Raw genomic sequence first — 19,313 nt, forward strand, 5'->3', positions numbered from 1 at the left:
AAAGCTACATGACTATTAGGACAAGAAGGTTTAGAAGAGTCACAAAGACCTGAGAAAAGGAAGGCTCAGAGAAGCAAAGGACTCTCAATCTCTCTCCTCCTACCTCAACATAAATAGACCTTCCCCGGCTCTGAGACGACATTCCTCATCCAAGAAACCCCAACTCTAACTTTTACACTCAAGTTTAGCTTTATGCATAGAAACATTCCTAACAGTGGTCAAACTGARCACTTGTTTATACATCTTCAGGACTTTAGTTCTTCCCCGCTGCATTCCCCACTCCCAGYCCCGCAGTCAAACTCTTGCTACTCATCACAAGGAATTTATTTTTGTTTTGACATGACATCTGCATTTACAGATGTACTTTCAGCCTACCTGAATGCCAGCCCATGAAACTCCGCATGTTGGATGATGCAACGGTGGTGGCCATCAGTGGGGAAAGCACAACTCTTCCCTTTCAGCTCTTACAGCTCTGGTGGGAGACTCTTTTGCAACTCTCTAGTCTCTCCTCTTCTGCGACCCCCTGCACCAGAAGTGTAAAGCCTGAAAAAAGACGAGAGGGACTATTCTGAGAAGGTGTGAGACACAAATGTTCTGGCTGGGGAGCCCTTGGTGGGGGCTCACACTTCAAGTATGAGATTTGACAGGCCTTCATATAGCAGCTCCACTTTGCCCTTCAGTTTGCCACCTGCTCCGCTCTGATGGCTAGSTTTGATTCTTTTGCAAAACACAAAGCTGTAAGGCTGCAGAAATTAAATCCGTGCAATGCGATCCTCTTGCCTCCTTTTTCTCAAAGCTGTCAAAATAATGATGTATTCATGGTATTTTACTCGATGTGTGAAATTTCTAGCACACAGATATGAATCAAAGCATTCTGTGCTATTTATCCTTTCAAAACAATTTTGAGCCTCTTTTTTAATAGATGGAAACAATAATTTTTGAAAGTGGGTACTGAAACTTCTCTTTACACCTGAGCAGACAGCTCAAGGTGATATGCGAAGTACTCAGGAAGTACAGCAATGCAAAAATGTTTTATGCCCAGGTACAGCATGGCCATTAAGTGTCTTGGCTGATTTAAGGGAGAAGAATCTAAAGTGCAAGAATGGGTGAGGYTATGCGCGTAGAACCATGGATATTCAGCAATGTTCTCTTCTGGGACACGCACACACAACTGCAATTTCACAAGTCTGCAGCACTGAAGGGGCAAAATCTGGTTCATTATTACAGAGCTGGGTCTTAGCTGAGGTGATGCCACATGCTCACCGGGCCACCCAGATTTACTGCAGCGTGGTGGCTAGCTTGTTCAAGGAGGTGGCTTTAAGTTCATCTCAATTCACAGACGGACACTGAACAGTAAAAACTTCAGCAGAACTGGTTCAGAYTGACATGTTCACATGAAACATTTTCCAGAAATAGTCTTATTTCTATCCATCATAAACCTGTAAAGCCCAACTAAACCCAGTAAGACCTAAACTGACTTTAGATGGGAATTTATTTATTTGTTGGGTGTAATCAGGGTTAGAATGCGAAAATATCAGAGCATGCTTTCAGAATACACGATGCATTATGAAGTTGGGTCAAAGTCCTCTGCTAGGTAAACTGGCACAGACACTCRGACTTCGTGGTCTTGCATGGATTTAGAACTAGCTCGAGATGAGTGTGTGCCACCGGGAGAATTACATTCTGCAGGATGGACTAGCTCCTCTGCTCACATTTGCTCTGTTGTTAGTATGTCACCGTTATCAACTCTAAGCAGGACTCCTTGATGGTGCTGTAATGTAATTGTGTGTCCTAACACTAAGATGAACACAGGGTGAACCAGGTTCTAGGTGCTATTTCAACTATGTATCAGTATAACAGAATTGAGTTGGGATTAAAATAATAAAAATATATTTAAAACCTACAAAAGTCATTAAAACAGCTGATTTGTTGGAGAGTTCGGCACTTTCTGCTTCTTAAAATATAAGTCTTTCATAGAATTCACACATGCTGATCTTTATAAATGACTCAAAAAACCTAGAGCACTGAWGATTTTTAAACTGCCATGTGACATTTCCACAAACAATTACTCATAAATGTAATTATTTTTGGAAAAGTAAAATGTAAGTCTTACCATAAATTTCTTTTGCTACTCCAGAAAAATCTTTTGACACAGCTGCAGAAAATGCAATGCCATTTCTCTAGGTTTCAAACCTCCTGAGCAATCAATTATGTTGATTGAAAACTGGTTATTTCCTTCACCAATTTTCCTCCAATCAGTGTAACATCATTTCACAAGTTTCTAATTAGGAGTCATTAAAGTGGATGCAAGAAGGGTTATAAAGTCTTCTTCTGGATTACTTTGCACTGTTCTGTAGGATATATGGATATATACATATATATATAAGTGAACGATATATAGAAAAGAATAATTGTGCTTACAGCAACAGTTACCTGAAGAGAAGATCTTTTCCAAAGCATGCATCTCTTAGATGTAAACCTCTACAGGACAGTCCTGCAAAACTGAAAACAAAGTAACTTCATACAGCTTTTGAGTCACATCACAGAGTTTAGGAGAACTAAATCCCATCTATGGAATTGTAAAGATATAAGAAATATCTCCCTGCAAACATCTCCCTCCAGTCACCCGTGGACTGTATTTCCTAATAAACTCTATTGTTTTTGTGTTAGTTTAAACACAGTCCTAACAGATGTCTATAAAATCTTACACATTTCCTACCTGTCTTCACGGACTTAACACAAGAGTTCAATACAAAAAACTAGTAGATACAAGGGAGAGTACTGAAATGGCTTTTCAGTTTCTACCTGAATTTACTGGTTCTCTTTCAAATGCCAGTGCTGCTGGTTGTTTTTTTTTTTTTTACAATGATGGAGCAAGTTTCCTAACAAACTGCTGGAACTTGTAAGCACCTTCCAGCTACGTCTGCAGCAGCAGCACCAGGAAATCCTGCGCCTGTCACGAGACCCTGCAAAAATCAGACGTCATCTGCCGAAGCAAGTTATGGCATCTGCAGCCCTTTTTACTGCTGGGGATCATGTCTTGCAGCAATGTGACACTACGTACAGAGTCCCCTCTTGCCTTTATGYTCTTCCTTTTACAGTTTCTGATGTAGATGTTGAGTATAAAACTAGCAGTAAGCACAGAAGTGACCTTTGCAGGTTCAGCTCTCTAAGCGTTGCCTCTCTCCAAGACTTAGGTCCAGGCACAGAGCTAAAGGGCCTCCCGTTTGCTGACATCATGAACTTTTTTAAAGTTTACTTTGTTTTTTTTTACTTTTTCAGTTCTCTCCCAGCGTGCCTAAAACTAGGCTCTAAACTGTGCGTTCTGCCAGGACAGGAATTACTGTCTCGCCCTGGGAAGGCATTGTACATGAAGACACACAGAAAAGATCCCTTATAATGATGATTTTCCCGGTAGAGATTTTTTTTTTTTTTAAGTTCTATGTCTAAAAAGTATCCATAGACACGCTTTAATGCTGAGTTTGATTACTGAAGAGCATTTTTGCTAAGAGATCTTCATAAGTATTCAATGCTGTTTCTGCACTGCACTCTCTTTTTGTCTCCTTAATTCAGGCCGTTGCACTTTCTTTTTATTTTGTTTCTCATTCTTAATTAACTTTGCAATCTTTTTATGAAATCTGTCCTCTTCCTACAAAAGCTTATTAGCAAAATACAACTTCTGAAGTCAAAGACATAATCTACGTAGTAGACAATAGGTATGAAAAGTACCCAGACAAGTACGCACAYGCTGACAGCAAATTAAAAAAACATTAAAGGAAGTTTTTACTATCCCTTGGATGGCAGGCATTATAAGCAGAAAGTACTGACAGCAATATTGTCCTCCAGTTACTAGTGAGAAGCTGACTCATTCTCCTCATTATATGCATCTTTATCAGTCTACAATCAATATTGGAACTGCTAAGTTTTCAGCTGGTGAGAATCTTTAAGATTGTTCTTGCACTTAAATCGTGGCTCTCACTCTACCAACATGAAGGTATGGATGTGCATCAGTGCAGGTATACCGAGGATGAATCATTTCTGTCATGATATAAAAGCATCCCTGCAGAACCACATCCCTCCCCTCAACACGCACCTCCTTGGTTGGCAGGGAAAATTCAGAAGGGCTGAATCTGCGGACTCAGTAATAAGCGAGACATGACTCTGTGAGATAGCACAGGATCAAAACGGAAAAAAAAAAAAAAAAAATAATGTCCAGTTTCCCTCCATGCAGAAACAGTAACATAATCACGCATTCCCTAACTCTGCAAGCACCTCCCTAGGAGCAGAGAGTACATACGCTTTTCTTTTTTCAGCTGCAACAGTTTGAGGCTCACATGGAGTACGTGACCCTCAAACTGTCAGTCAGGCTCCTTCCCCCCGAAGCCCTGCGGGTTCCTGAAGGCTATCATTGCAACATTATGCTGCTGATTAACAGGCACAATTCAGGCAGATGATCCTACCTCCCTGCGTTCGTAAGAACTGAGTCACGGCCGYTCCTTGATGTGCTTTTCATCTCTAAGAACCTGGGAAATTTCACCACATTCAGCAACTTAATGGATGATTTGGCTTATAACTACATTCCACAACAGCAGAGCACCCTGGAGATACACTCGCTTGTCATAATATATAAAGCTTCTTCCAAATCCATTGTGCGTGGCTTTATGCTGCTCACTGCAGACCTTGAAAGAAGAAAAGGCTCTTTCCACRTTTCATTGCTCCCAGGATGATGCTCGAAAACCAACAAATGAAATACTAGAAAGGAGTTTCAAAGTTTTGTTATGTATTTGTTTTTCCTCTAAGAAACAGAGTGGMAAATGGCTTCACAGAAAGTCGCTTTGGAGCAAAATTATGAATGCTACTTACAGAATACTCTAGGCTTTAGTACTTGACATGTACGGGTACACTTGCCAGAGAAAGAGACACAGGTAGGTTGTACGATACTCAATAAAGCATCCCAAGATATGAAATTGCAGAGTTGCACACCTGTGCGAGATACTGGCTCTGATGAAGTAAAGAGGAGCTCAGCCACTGACCTCCCGAGCAGTCAAAGAGGTCTCCCTGAGCAGCCCGGCTGGCCACCCTGGTGTCAGACCCTCGGCCAGTTTCACACCAGCCTGACCATCCACAGTCTCTTCTTAGCGTTTCAGTCAAATTAGAGTAMTGAACATCTTTGGCCACTTGAGTTTTCATCAGTCTTGACTACCTGGTCACTTGATCAGAAAATTTAAAATGCAAATTTATAAGAAATAGCTTTTTGGAAACAAAATGAAAAAAGCAGCCCTTTCTTCGCTGTTTAGACACACGGTCAGTACTGGCTCCCGCCTTCCTGTGTTTTTTTGACTATAAATATGAAGAAATAAAAATGCCCTATCCAGCACCAGCAGCACAAAGCCACTCAATGCTGTTACCAACATGAGAAATCTCCTTCCAAAGAGCATAWGAACAGAATGAAATATGTAGAATTAAGCCTTATATATATGGTGGTAGGAAAGTTAAACAGCATTTTCTTTTTGTACCTATGAAAATGTGACAAGACAGGCTCAGGCTACTCAATATATTTTCTAAATTTACTTAACTTGGGCATTTCAAGGATGCAAAATTCCGCTCTTYTTTAGGATTTATGAGAGTCTGATGTGACTCCCCAGTACTAAAGCACGCTCCTTCTTCTTACGTGAATGTGAATGAGACCATTAAACTATGCCTCTTGGACTTGCAGAGAAAAACAGCTTATGGCAGTATTGCATAGGAACAGATACGTGAATTAATTTTACTTAGGTGATCTTGGCTATTGTTTTACCTTCAACGTTGGTTTTTCATGTTTTGCTTTCGTTCATATACAGTCTGTATGTGCACACAACTATGCAGATGTGTGTATGCATATATGTAAATTCTGAGATGTTTCAAAGTGTACCCGAACCCCAAATGCCATTACATTGGGACCACACTGACATTCACTTTGGTATCCGGAGGGCTGGAACCCAGGCTCTGCCAGGCTAATCAAGAGAATAATGCGAGATGGCCAAACCTGTCAGAGATACTCAAGGATTGCCAGTGTGCTGTGCTCCTGCCAAGTGACCAGCACTGTGGCAATCCTCCGCGTGTCCTACTGGCTAATTACAACCCCAAAATGTGGAAGAAAGTGAGCAAGCAGGACAYCAACAGCACTAGTTTGTCCTGTTGTACACCCTATCAAGTCTTATCCAGCAACATAGCAGTGAAGTCTCCAAAAACCTCTTCATCATCATCTGTCTGTGAACGACTATTTCAGGCCTCTGCAACCTGTGGTACATGTCTTGCAGCTCTCAGCCAAATGGAGACTTTTCAACACAGCCTGTAGGCTCAGCAACGTTGATTCTGGAACAACAGACACGGGCAGCACGCTGTTTTCCCATCCAGTGAGAAGCACAACGAGGAGATGCATTATTTTGGTCACTCTCTCCAGAGGATTTTATAGACTCTCACCTTCCTTTAGGCAGCCGAAGGTGGGTTGTCTGGCATTTGCCTCTTCAAACCACTCCAAGTTGCTGACCTAGCCAGGTAACTCCTTGACTCTTAGTAGTGATAGGCACCTTTGATAACTTGAGACATCTCCATCGCCTTGCCAGTGTGAAAGACCAATGTTTATCAAACTAAGAGTCATAATCACTGGACATTCAGCAAAGGGTTCTGACTTAGTTGCAGAACTTGTAATGTAAAAAAAAAAAAAAAGCATTATAAAATGGTATTACTTAAAGAAAAACTTATTTAGATAAGAAAGCTCTAAGTATATTCTTCTCTGTCCTCAATATTTAACTTTAGTATTTCACTGAGAGCCACAGAAAGTTATAAGAAAACAGAGAAGCAAAACCCCTAGAATTCTGATAAACACCTTTCCAAAAAACAGTAATTGAAAAAGAAAATCTGAAATATCCGCAGAGAAAACGTAAACAGACCAATGGGCCATGTTAATGCATTACTGTGCTCTGTCTTCGGCACACCATTACTACCTGTGCCGCACATTCCATGTTCACACTGGTTGATACGTGCAGAAAAATGCCAAAAGTATGCAAAATGTAGAAATAGTATACGAGCACATATCTGCACATAGACAGATGTTGTCACCAGCATCTCTTCTCTCTCTTGTATGTGCATTCAGAGTAGTGCTGTGTATGTACAGTATGTATGACACAGTGACATTTGCTTCTAACAGCATGAGCCTTTTGTTCTCATTTTGCTTACCTGTCACTTCCTCTTAATCATGCCACTGATGCAGCTATAACCTAATACAACTAGAAGGCACTGCCAAATGCTTAATAATTTGCAGACTTCTCTGCCTTCACTGCAGATTCAGAGAGCAAACGACACAGAAGACGCATGCTTGAACTCTCCTAACCTGGCCAGCTGCTCTAACAACAGCTAAAAAAAAACAACTAAAAAAAGTGCTGAAGGCAAACTTTTTGCAARCATCCTTCTTTGTTTCTCTGCAGAATGCAAGTATTTTCTTAAGGAAATTAATGAAAATAAACAAAATAGACTAAAAAGTAAACATCAGAAACAAAGCAGAAAATTGCACGTAAACACAACTCTTTTCACATGATGGATTTATGGATGAAAAAAACATAGTTTCACATTGAAACGATTTTGAAGGTCTGAGTAAGGTCCAAACCAGAATACACACAGGTCAGAGTTGTTGCTGTACTSTATTTGCCTCTGAAGCATCAAAACCTTTCCTAGGAGGACTGAGACCAGCCATGAGGGCACCAGCAGTAGCAAACACTCAGCTCTGCTCTCCTTTCTTTTTCTTGCCTTTTGTCCTTTTAGTTCAGCTGCTTCTATTTTTCTTTTGRTAAGTTCCTTCCAGCTAAAACACTCCATAACTAGATCTGTTACCGAGAAGATTAGCTCTGGATTTTCCAAGTACAGAACTCCCACTTCGGCACCCAACGCCGCATCTGCAAAGCTGCCGCTTGGCTGTGAACACCAAAACCCGTGCAGATGGCTGTCCCATGGGCACCTTGTGGACAGCCTTCCTAGCCAACACGCTGAAACTGCTAATGCAGCATTAGGGCCACCCAAAGCCACTTCCACAGCAGGGAAGTGTCRCAGGCCCTCCTCTGAAGGGTATCCTGAGGGCACCCTCCTACCCAGATCAACTGCCTGTACAATGAGCTTCAACACACAACAGGAGATGTCCCGTGGAGCACACGGGTCCCACGTCCTCTGGCTGCTCAATAAATGAAACTAAAGGCAGACAGGTAGAAGCATCATCAGGGCAGGAACAAGGGACCGAATTTAAAAGCTGTTTGTTCACCTGAAGATGCTACTAGAAATCTCAACAGATTTTTAAAAGAATTTGAGTGCTCAGCTTTCATTTAAGCRAGACACTTTTGAAAATCATACTACAACTGCAGGTAAATCTAGCTCTTACAYAGGTGAGCACCTTACTCCCTTTTCAAATCTTACCGATCACCTGATTACATATGGAGACTCAAATTATCTTTTAAAAAAAATCTAGTCTTACACAGTCCCCTTACACATCTTCCTCTGACCTTTAAATGGATCTTGAAAACAATTCCGCGAAGAATCTCTCTGGTACGGGAGCAGAACCTACATCCATTTTGACGCCATGTAACAGGATGACCCGGAGGCAGAACGGACGGTCAGACTCCCCCATGTGCAGCTCAGGAGCGTGCTGGCAGCAGGAGGGCAAGGGGCTGCTCTGCCACTTACTTTCAAGACTCGGGGCCTGCCGGGAGAAACCAGAAACACTCCTTCTGATGACTGGCCCTTGGCCAGTTTTTTGGAGTGAACTTTCCTAACTTGCCACACACAGGTGGGAGGAAAATCCAGAGAAGTACAATTCAGACACAACGAGGAAGGCAAGAGGCCTGCTTGGTGTCAGTGGGTTTTTCTTTTCCCGGCAAAGCTTGCTCTGTAGCTCAGGCAGAGTGGCAGTGTGTACCCAGGCAACCCACAGCAGCGGAGATAGGCATGACTTGGGCTGTCCAGGCACTTATCTGCATTTAAATGTCACTGATTTGAGCATCCGGAAGATGAGCACCACTGTCTTGTTAAGGAAGGCCACGTCTGAAAACCCGCTGCCACAGGTATGTTCGAGTCTGCTAAATGATGAAGAGCTGCAGAGTAATGGCTAACTCCAAACGAAGCAAGACGCTAAAGCTGTCGCTACAACTGACGGTCATGACTGTATAGCCAAGCTGATACCGGCAAGCGTATTCCCCAGCAAGGGCCCCTATTAATAAACCTCACTCATACTTTTCCTTGCTGTTCTGATGTCACCTGAATCCAGGCCTGGCTATAAATCAAAGGGAAATGTGCCATTAATCAAGGCGCGAGGACTTGCTACATGAGGAATGTGCACACTCAGCTACAGCAGCCTCTTGTTTCCTTTTATTTGGAGCTGCTTCATATCATCTTCGTAAACGGGGCGAGTGAAAGCGGAAACCCAACGTGAGCGAGTCTTCCAGTTCTCAGCCCCAGGCTGTCCTGAGCCTTCTCTCCCTAGCACAGAAAGGAACTATACGCTAGCGCTTTTTCCGTCGTTGGTATGTCATTGAGCGGTGGGCATTACATCTGATTAAGGGTGGTACGACCACACAAATAGTCACTGCCACTCGCCTCACAGGTCCTTTTATGTTGTCCTGTTGACAGAGAGGACTGGAGAGTATTCGGAGCCAAGCTGGAAGCTTAGCAATCTCTGGAAGAGGGAAATCTCTGGCATTTTTTAAACGTTCCTATCTGTGTGTGCACACACACATCACTTCATGACTTCATTCAATGGCAAGCACTTCTGTTTTAAAAACAGTCTCTAAAAAAAGCAGGCATGCTACTTCAGATCAAAATTTTGAGATTCCCCATGGCTTGTTAATGGTCAAGTCATTCTCTGCAACTTTACTTGATATCCTTAAGCTGCCTAAAGTACCCCTTCCTATTTTGTTGTCAATTATTCCTTTCTGCTGCTCTGAGGACAAGTAAATGGTTCCGGTGATTTGTTCCTCCTCGAATTTATAGGAATTGTCCTGGTAACAAACCATTTAGCGTCTGATGCCAGCAAATGCGGTACTTTACGAGAGGTCTGTGAGCTGATCCGAACAGTTTCAGATTTGTCGTATTGAAAACTAAGACATCACTACTATTTTTACTTCACTGAATGATTTCTACAATACCCAGTGCTTTGTTTAGATGTGCGTCAAGCAGCTGAAAGCTACAGTTATTCCTTGCTTCCTTGAATGGATGAGCATTTCATGCTCAGTTCAAACATACATACATGGATGTAACATTATTTTTCATATTAATCATTGCAACCGCTTCTGAAATATGCTTTTTATCCCCTTTCCTGACAGCGAAGCCTGGCTACAGATCAAATATAATTAGAATATAATTTTCATGGCATTCTCCTTTAAATCTTTCTGGGCAAATCTCAGTAAAGCTGTTTGTTTTGAGGTAGTTTGGTTTGCAAGAAATTTCACATCTATATCTTTCTGAGACAGGCCAAAAAAACTGAAGCCTCATATAGATCTTTTAAAATAAACTCAGTGATAAATAGTCTGTAATTCAATAAATATTTTGGCCTGTAGTCATTTTCTCCACAGATTCTCTCCACCAGGGGAAAATTATATTCAGAAAACTGTTAAAATATGAGAAAGATTTCAAAGACCCCCTAAAAACATATTCATCTATATTAACTGCATTAAGGCAAGGAATGAGCTCATGGCAACTGGCAAATTCACCATCCTCTACAACAAACAATTACAGGAATGTGGAGAATACAGAGAAAATCACATACCCTACAGCTAAGAAGGATATTAGATTTGCCCGGTTATAAGTAAGCCATCAACTAGCTTATGGCTACACTATTTATGAGTTATGCTGTCTTTCAAGATACAGCTCACATTTTGCTTAATGTCATATGACGCACTCAATTTAAATCAAGATATGGCAGATAAAAATGCTGTCCCTAATAAGTGACTCAAGCCATTTAATAGTTTTTGAGCTTCTTACTCTATGTGGAATTTAAAGGTAGTTTAGAACATCTTTCATTTTTTAAATCTAAGATTCCTTTACCTAGGGTATAAAAAAAAAATCATGTAATTGTAGATCTCTAAAGATGACCTGCTAGCTCTGCAAGTAGCCATGGGGAGGATTTATTTTTAAATGCTGGATTACTCTTGCTCATGTTTCTGCTCCTTCTCCAGAAAAACATTCAGGCATGTGCTCCCTCACAGCACTCTGATTATCTCACCATCCACGCATCAAGGATTTGGGTGCCGTCCCAATTACCCCATCTCAAGAAGGATACAAATTAGAAAAGAGAGGTGTCAAAAATAATCAAGACATCGCCTGGCTTTGAGAAGAGACTCTATAGGTGCAGACAGTTGAGCCTGGAGAAGAGATGGCAGAGGAGTATTTTAATACAGATCTGGAAGGTCACGAGTGGGGAAGACGAATGYGAAACTGTTTTCTTCTTCTCCCGTCAGTGACAATGAGACACCCAAGGGAATAACGATGCAGCATATCGAGAGAAATAAGAGGTACCCCTGCACACAGCACCCAACTGAAGTGTGGACCTCAATGGGATTGTACAGGAGCTGGAAAATAAGCCGACTAACAAATGGCTTAGTCAAACTCCTGGAGTTCAGGTCTCTCAGGTCCTACTAAACACAGTGGCTTCCCCAAGCATCTGCAAGGGGCCCGTACTGTGGACACAGCACTGGAGAAGACAGACTTYGGGTCTGATCTAACACCGCCCCTCAGCATTTTCTTACGTTATGTCCTTAGCTGCCTGCAAAAACACCACTCCAAAACTGGCTCACGCCACTGACCTCCCACTCCAACYGCTATGTCCGATTTTGTGCCTGCTTGAAGGAGAAAAATGCTGGCTTGGCACATTAGGGACACGGTAAAGCCAGAGTATAAAATCAGCCTCCTGAGAGAATTAATGGGACACTTAAGCTAAATTCATACAAAAAGACATGCCTGGGGTTGGCAGCATTTCTTTTCTTGGAGTCTTACTATTTAGTGTGGACCCTGGGACACTCCACTGAGTAACAGCAATGATGACGGTGTCCCACCATCCAGGTTTTCAGCTCCCCAGCAACACCATACACCCCTGCTCTGTGCACAGCCTCAGAGAAAACCCTTCAGAGCGCCACTTGGCAACAGGATGTCCCATGCTACGTTTTCTGCTACTCCACCCCAGAAGAGGTGACACTAAGATATTCCACGGAAGACCCTAGAGGAGAGAGACGCTGAGGCACTAAACGAGACAGCACGCACAGGAGCAGGACTGCGGGCTCGCGCTCCCATTCCCTCTGGGAAGGCAGGCAGTGACCATTAGACGTCCCCAGTCCTGCAGTCACTTCAAAACGTCCAAGTTTTGCTGACTCTGCTCTGAACGTGCTCCACGTAGTCCAGAGTAACTGCACCATAAAGCAAGATGTGCATCTAAGCTCAAGAGCCTTAAGTGCTCCCCAGGGTTAAAACATGTCTGAATGTGCTCTGAGAAAGTAACTGGCCCCACTCCTCTGCAAAACATCTTTACACTGGTGATTTTAGACAGTGATGTCAAGAATCCACTGAAATACTCTGCCTGTGWGTGTCTGAACATCAAGAAACTGTCCAGGTGGCCTACAGCAAAACTCACGGCTGTGCCAAACCAAAACTAAACGATGCTGTGGCAGAGGAATCTCTCTCTGAAATTCTGTGACGTTCGAGAGATTAGACAATACTCTTACAGACCTGCCTGGTTTTAGCATCTGAGGGGGGAAAAAAAAATTGGGATCTTTCTAGCTCTTTGTTCTCGCTGAGCTTGTCCCAGTTACATTTTGAATTTGTATTAGACAATGTCCAGAAATCTTCTTTGTATAGAAGTTGAATCAAAAACCATCCAGATTTATTTTTAAAACATTATAAATTTCATTCAAAGTTTTAAGCATCACACACCGATCAGCCATCTGCCAGTGTTGGATAGGAAGGGTAAGAAAATAAATATTTTAGCACGAATTCAATTACTGGCTGTTTTTACCCAGGCAAAATAAAATCTCTTTATATTACTATGAAATACAGCCAGATGCAATGGGTAATGAGCAAGCTCTTGCACTTAAGGGACTGTGGTTCAATTCCATTATCTGGCAATCAGGTTCCTCATCATAAAACAAAGCTCCTGGTACCAGGAAGGAAGAAAATCCAAAGGAAAAATAAAAAAAAAGAAATTGCCCTTTAAATTAAAACTATGTAAAGCAAGACTGCAGAACTGGTAGCGGCCCTAGAGCTGACAGCTTGCCTTAGAAACAAAAGGAGATTCCAAACGCTTCCTTGAAGGAATAATACATGATTACAAACACATCAAAAGCCCAATGCTGCCAGAAAGCAGAGAACAAAGGTAATCAAAAATAGTCCAAGAAACGCGTTTTCTAAAAGCAGCCATGAAATAAGTTCACTGATACCTATTCCAATGTATCTGGCAGGCAGGCAGCACAGTGCATTAGTGGCAGAAGTGTTTCCACAGAATATTGGGAAAAAGAGGTCAGGCCTTCAATCAGGGCCAGTACACGGACTTTGGAGAACACCACCGGTACCTGTCGTGACAGGGTCCGACCCCAAAAGCGCCGTAACAGCCTCCGCAGGAATCCTGACTCTCTACCAACGKGAAAGGACCAGGTGCCGTCTATAGAAAATACACGTTCAAGTTCACGCGGCACACACGGAAACCACCCGTCAGGTGTGACRATGCGAGACCAGGTAGGACCAGCTATTTGCAGCCCCTGCACCTACAATACCATCCTACCCGGCAGCAGAAAACACCTTTTCCTCACCCAGCGCCGACACAACTGGAGGGCCCTGGTTTGCTGAGCTCCCCACTGGTGGCTCAATTCCTGCTGTGCACATTCCAGGCAGGCCAGAAAGCCTCAGTCACTAACAATTTCATGTAAGCTGGTCGTGACCATGTATATGCTTTGTGAGAAGACGACTAAAAAGAAGACAGGATATCCATAACTGAAAGGCGCTCTCGCTTCAAAGGCGGCCCCTAGTTCCTGGTGAGAAAGCTATCGAGCGATTCTGGTGACAAAATTTGTCTGTGTCACTTCTCTAATAAAAATACAGCGTGGTACAGTTCATTCTACAGCACAATTGATAAATCGATTGGAAGGTTTCCTGCGGAGCTAACAGCACCAGACATAACTTCTCCAAACTTTTCCAAGAGAAAGGAGAGCATCAGCAACATCTGCTTGAGGAGGGGACCAAACAAATTTGCCATTAAACTCACACAAGCTGAAGGAAAAATCCAGCAGGCAAGAACGCTGAGGGCCGTTTGAGTCAAGTCAGGGCACGCGTGGGAAAGGCAGCTCGGCACTCTAACCAAAAATGCCACAACGGCAGGAAACAAGACCTCGGGGGAATCTGCGCCCCGTTCCTGACCGTGCTGCGAACCTGCTCTGGGACCTTGGCTGACCTCCTTCGGAAGCCCGTCTTCTCGGCTAGCAACGAGGCCCTGAAGCAGGGAGCCGTACAGCTGCACGTGACAACATCCTGCTTGGAAGACAGGGAAGGAAAAGGAGAACACGTTTCCTGCCTCGAATATTCAAGCGTATCTTCTCGGCGCCCCGGACCATCTGTTGCGCAGGCCTGCTCGGCACCGAGCGCCAGGCAAGGCTCTCGCTCTGGTCACGGTCCATAGGCTGTGTTTTAATGCAAACAATAATGAATAAAAGACATTTTCGAAAGTGTCATTTTCTAGCCAAGTATAAAACTTACAAATGCAGCCGACAAACTCGCAGCGTTCTTTAAATATGTCTATAAAATTACTTTGAAGTCGGAGAGAATGGTTTATTATTTCAAAGTGGGTGCAGCCTCAAACGCTGAGAAAATATTCCCTGTATTTCCCCCTGTTCCATAACAATGGCAGTGAATGTCATAAATCTAGTTTTAAATCTAGTGGTATGTACACATAAAAAGTGTTACATTTATTCTGAGCCCACAAAAGGTGACTCAGAATGAATCTCAGGCTAAATATATTTATATGCAGTGATAAAACCTTATTCTACATTAAAATCACTCTGACAGTTTATGAATTCAAGGCTTCACCAATGTAAATAAAAGAAAGTCTTGTTATTATAAAAACGGAATTGGAAATAGAGAAATGATGGAATAAAGCTTTGAGATAAATTAAAGACTTGATAAAAGTCGCTCACTCTGAATGAGCGGCACAGCAAAAGCAGTGAGATCGCAAGTCACTCCGTGCGGGCTACGTTTTCAAGAAAGTTTTTTAATGAATTACCCTTTGAGCGTCACAGTCGAGCACAAGCCCATCAAAAAGAGGATACCGAAGAGGAAGGTGGCGGGGGGCTGCTTTTCAGTTCGGCTGCTGCGGGTTTGCTCGCCGCGATTCAGACCCCTCCCGGCTTCGAAAGGGGCCGGCGCGAGGCCGACAAGCTCGGCTCCCGAAGGCGGGCCGCTGAGGATGCYGGCGGCCCCGGGGCCCGCTGCGAGACGGGCCGCGGGCTCCTCGCGGGCTGCCTTTCTCCCTCGCGCCTCGCCCATCCCCTCAGCCCACGAGCGCGCTCTGAGTCCTGCCTGCTCCGCTAATGCCTCTCCCCAGCTGGCCCCGGGAGCTTTCAGCACACCCAGGGACCCAGAAACCCTTTTCTCCAGCCTTCRCCAGCTCCCTTTCTCCAGCTGCATTCGTTTCCCTCCGCCCTCCCTGCACCGCTCACCTACCCCCTTCTTCAAGTCCCACCATTGCAAGGCCTTCAAGACTCTGGGTCTCCTGCTTTACTCTTTTATCAGTAGAGTCCACCTCCCGACATGCTCCTACCCCCATCCAAACAGCACGAGTCCCTTAGACACCCACGGGACAGAACCAAGACCACGGTGTTCCCCAGGCTTTGGCTAGTCCACACCTCGTCCTTCCCAAGAAGCTCATTCCCATTACCAAATAGGAAATGAGAGGAACTGGTGGCCCTCTCCAAAGCAGGATACTTATCACTCCTGCACTCTGAATAGAGAAGAAAGGGGAGAACACAGAACAGATTTTACTTGGAATACACAACAGAAAAACAAAACAAAACAAAAAAAAAAAGAAAAGAAAAAAGGAAAGAAAAGAAAAAAGAAAAAAAAGCTTGAGTGGCCACTAGCCCAGTGGATAATTCACTAAAGCCCCTGCAGTTTCCGTGTTCCAGCTGAATGCCCAACCTACCATTTGTTTAGCTTAGAGTTTGTTTGGCTCCAGCAAATATTTAATTATTTATACAAAACAAAAATCTAACAAGAAATAATGACCAGGGCATAAGTCCCCTCTGGAAACTGGCAGGCAAAAGCTTGAACCAGGATCGCTTAAACCACATGTGCTAGTCGCAACCGATCTGACCTATCTGGGATTAAAAAAAACTTGCTGCATTTCTGGAAATGTTCTGTTTTCTAGTAATTAGCATTCCCCAATTAAAAAAAAGATGTTCCAGTGAGAAGCTTCTGACCAGCTCCCTTCCTTTCCCTTGTCCAGTCTCTCGGAGACTCAGAGATGACGGGGACACAGAGGTCAGTGCTGGCAGCAGGGTGCTGAGCTCTCTGTGCAGGACCTGCATCAGCATGGGCCTGAGGCATTTGGGGAAGTGGGTGGGCTGGAGACTGTGAAAAGAGATTGGAAAACTAAGGGAAGAATGGAGGAGAAAGCAGAGGGAGAAAAAGGAGGCAAAAAAGGGTGGGGTTATGAGAGAAGGAAGACAAAAAATGAAGACAAACCTCAGCAAGAACAGCGAAGGGGGCAGATAAAGGGAGAGAGGAGAGGTTCAGGACAGAAAATCCATCTTGCCAGAAACAAACATTTCTTATCAGTTAGAGGCAAGTGCTACCTCTGCAAAAATCCAATTTTGGATGTCAGGAGAGAAGTGATAGGAAAGGAATGAATCACCTACGTAAAGGTACAGACTCCTTAATACTTGAAAACCAACACTGGGAGACGCAGAGAAGTCTGAAGGACGTAGGGGTTTGTAATGATGTTGGGGCTAGCATTAGGAACAGGAAACTTTTCATCGCTTGAGGTAAGATGGCATGAGGTAGCAGCTGAAGCAGCCCTGAAGCTCCATCCACAYCTCTCTGGGCCATCCTGCTGCGGTCTGAAGCAACAGTGACACTGACAGAGACTTTCATGTGCAAGTGACAGACCTGGGGTAATCTCAGACTAACGCAAAGTCAAATCAAGGTGATAGTTTAGGAAAGCCAACCTGTTTTTCTCCTCTTGAGTTAACCTTGATGGAGGAGTGTGATATTCTGAAGGTTCTGGAGTTACATTGTGGCTCTTGCTTAGATTTCCTGGTCCTTAAGCTACAGGCATCATAGATTTGCAGGAACGTCTTACAAGCCCAAAGTCATCTCTTCCGATCAAGGCTCCTCTCACAGCCCTTGCAACCATGCTCCCCTGCTTAGAGCTCTGCACTCTATAAAKGGCTTTTGAAATGAGAAAAGCCTCATAGTTAGGTTGTAAATAAGCTCTTCTAAGATGCTACTTAAGTGCTTCCCTAAGGCTAGGATTCCCTGATGAGGGAGGACCAACCATCTCAGTATTTACTTTCATCGCTATTTCTTGTGCACAATGAATTGCAGCTACACAGAGAGTAAACTACTGCCTGAAAAGGGTTGAATATTAATTCAGAGAGACTCTAGCAACAGTCACTGAAATCCTTTGTAACATTTTCCAAAGGTGGCCCTGGCCTGCCGAGCTTTACATACAAAAGATGTCAAATACTAGAAAGTATCAGTAAACATGGAGAATCAGGGGTGCTTAGAAACTGTGCAYAGATTCATCAAATCATGAAGGCACCATTTGTCCAATAACATGCTTTTCTTCTCAGAAACTAGGTAGTCTAAATGTGCCATTTCCCATTTGATATTTGACTATGGATGAGAAGAAAGCATGTGGAACGGAAACTGCCTTTTAGAGAAGTCATCTGCCGGGACATTAAAAGACACCACTTAACTGTCAGCTGGGACATAGCTAGAGCTTCTCTGCTAGCTCTAGGACCAAACATAGCCACGTGATGGAGGTGAAGGTCTTCTTATCGCTGCTTTATACATCTAAACTCAAAATAGCAATAATGTTGGTTTTTCTTTCTTTTTCCTAAATTATTTTCTTTGAAACAATTATTTATTTTCAGTGGAACAACAGAGAAATCCGCACACAGCAAAAATCCATTTCACCACTGCGAAAATCACTGAACGGCAGCTAACTGGCCGCCAGCCCTCCAGAATAAACACRCGCCACCATCTGCAGGAGGCTCAACTCTCCCAGCCTGATTTTCGGAAGAGGGTTTAAAAATATATATATATGAAAAAAAAAAGGGGGGGGGGGGACAGCACAACTTGGAACAGACTCCCGCTGTCCTGTTCATGGAGCAGAATGAAAGATGGACAGGATTTTGCCTGTGGGGAAAGTCTGTGCAAGAGTGACACAGAAAACTTGCTGGCAGCTAGACAGCCACAAGCAAGGCCCTGTTACAAAGATGATAGCTCCTCATGTCCTGTAATTGCTAAGCCACCCTGTAACATAATTTGTCTATGCTATTTACAGAGTGCCCAAAAYGACACTAAATCAGAGTTTTTCAAGATACTGATGAAATAACATTTGTGCCTTTCAAAGCTTCTTTGACGAGACAGGAATACRCGGAGCTGGGAAGGCTGCCACTTCAGGATCATGCCTTCCCAGAAGTGCAGCACTCCTGTTTCCGATATGGCAGACCTGTCACATACTAAATTTGAAAATCCATGACAGTTTCCAAGTTTTGTCCACATTTTTCTTTTTTTTTTTTTCTTTTTTTTTCTCTCTCATAGATACTATGCTGGTCTTGCTGCATCCAATCTAGGATTTTAACAAGCGTGATCTTTAATGGAGACTCAGAGGACTGACTAGCACGAGTTTTGAAGAAGAAAGACAATGTTTTGCTGCTATGCAAATAGGGTTGATTATTTTCAAGGGTCTTAATAGGAAGAACAAAACAAAACAAACAATAATTTGAACTATCCAAACACGTAAAATGTTAAAGTAAGTTTTAAAGAGCTGCCCAAAACTCCTCTGGTCAGACTGGAATTATAAGGGAATTTAAGTTGCGAACTGTCACTGATTTGGATGGACGTCTCTTACTCAAAACGCCCTTACTCATTATGGAAGTAAACTTATTCAGTGGAACTGGATCAACTTACATCATCACTGAGGACAGCCACTTTTTATGTAAGCAGCTACCATTCCTAAAGCCAAGTGCCCAYGTTTGAAATGAGATGGAAGACACTGGGTGCTCTCAGGAACACAGGTTCATCTAACTAAT

This window comes from Rhea americana, unplaced genomic scaffold (genome assembly GCF_003343005.1).
Source record: "Rhea americana isolate MKP2758 unplaced genomic scaffold, rheAme1 scaffold_107, whole genome shotgun sequence".
NCBI lineage: Eukaryota > Metazoa > Chordata > Aves > Rheiformes > Rheidae > Rhea > Rhea americana.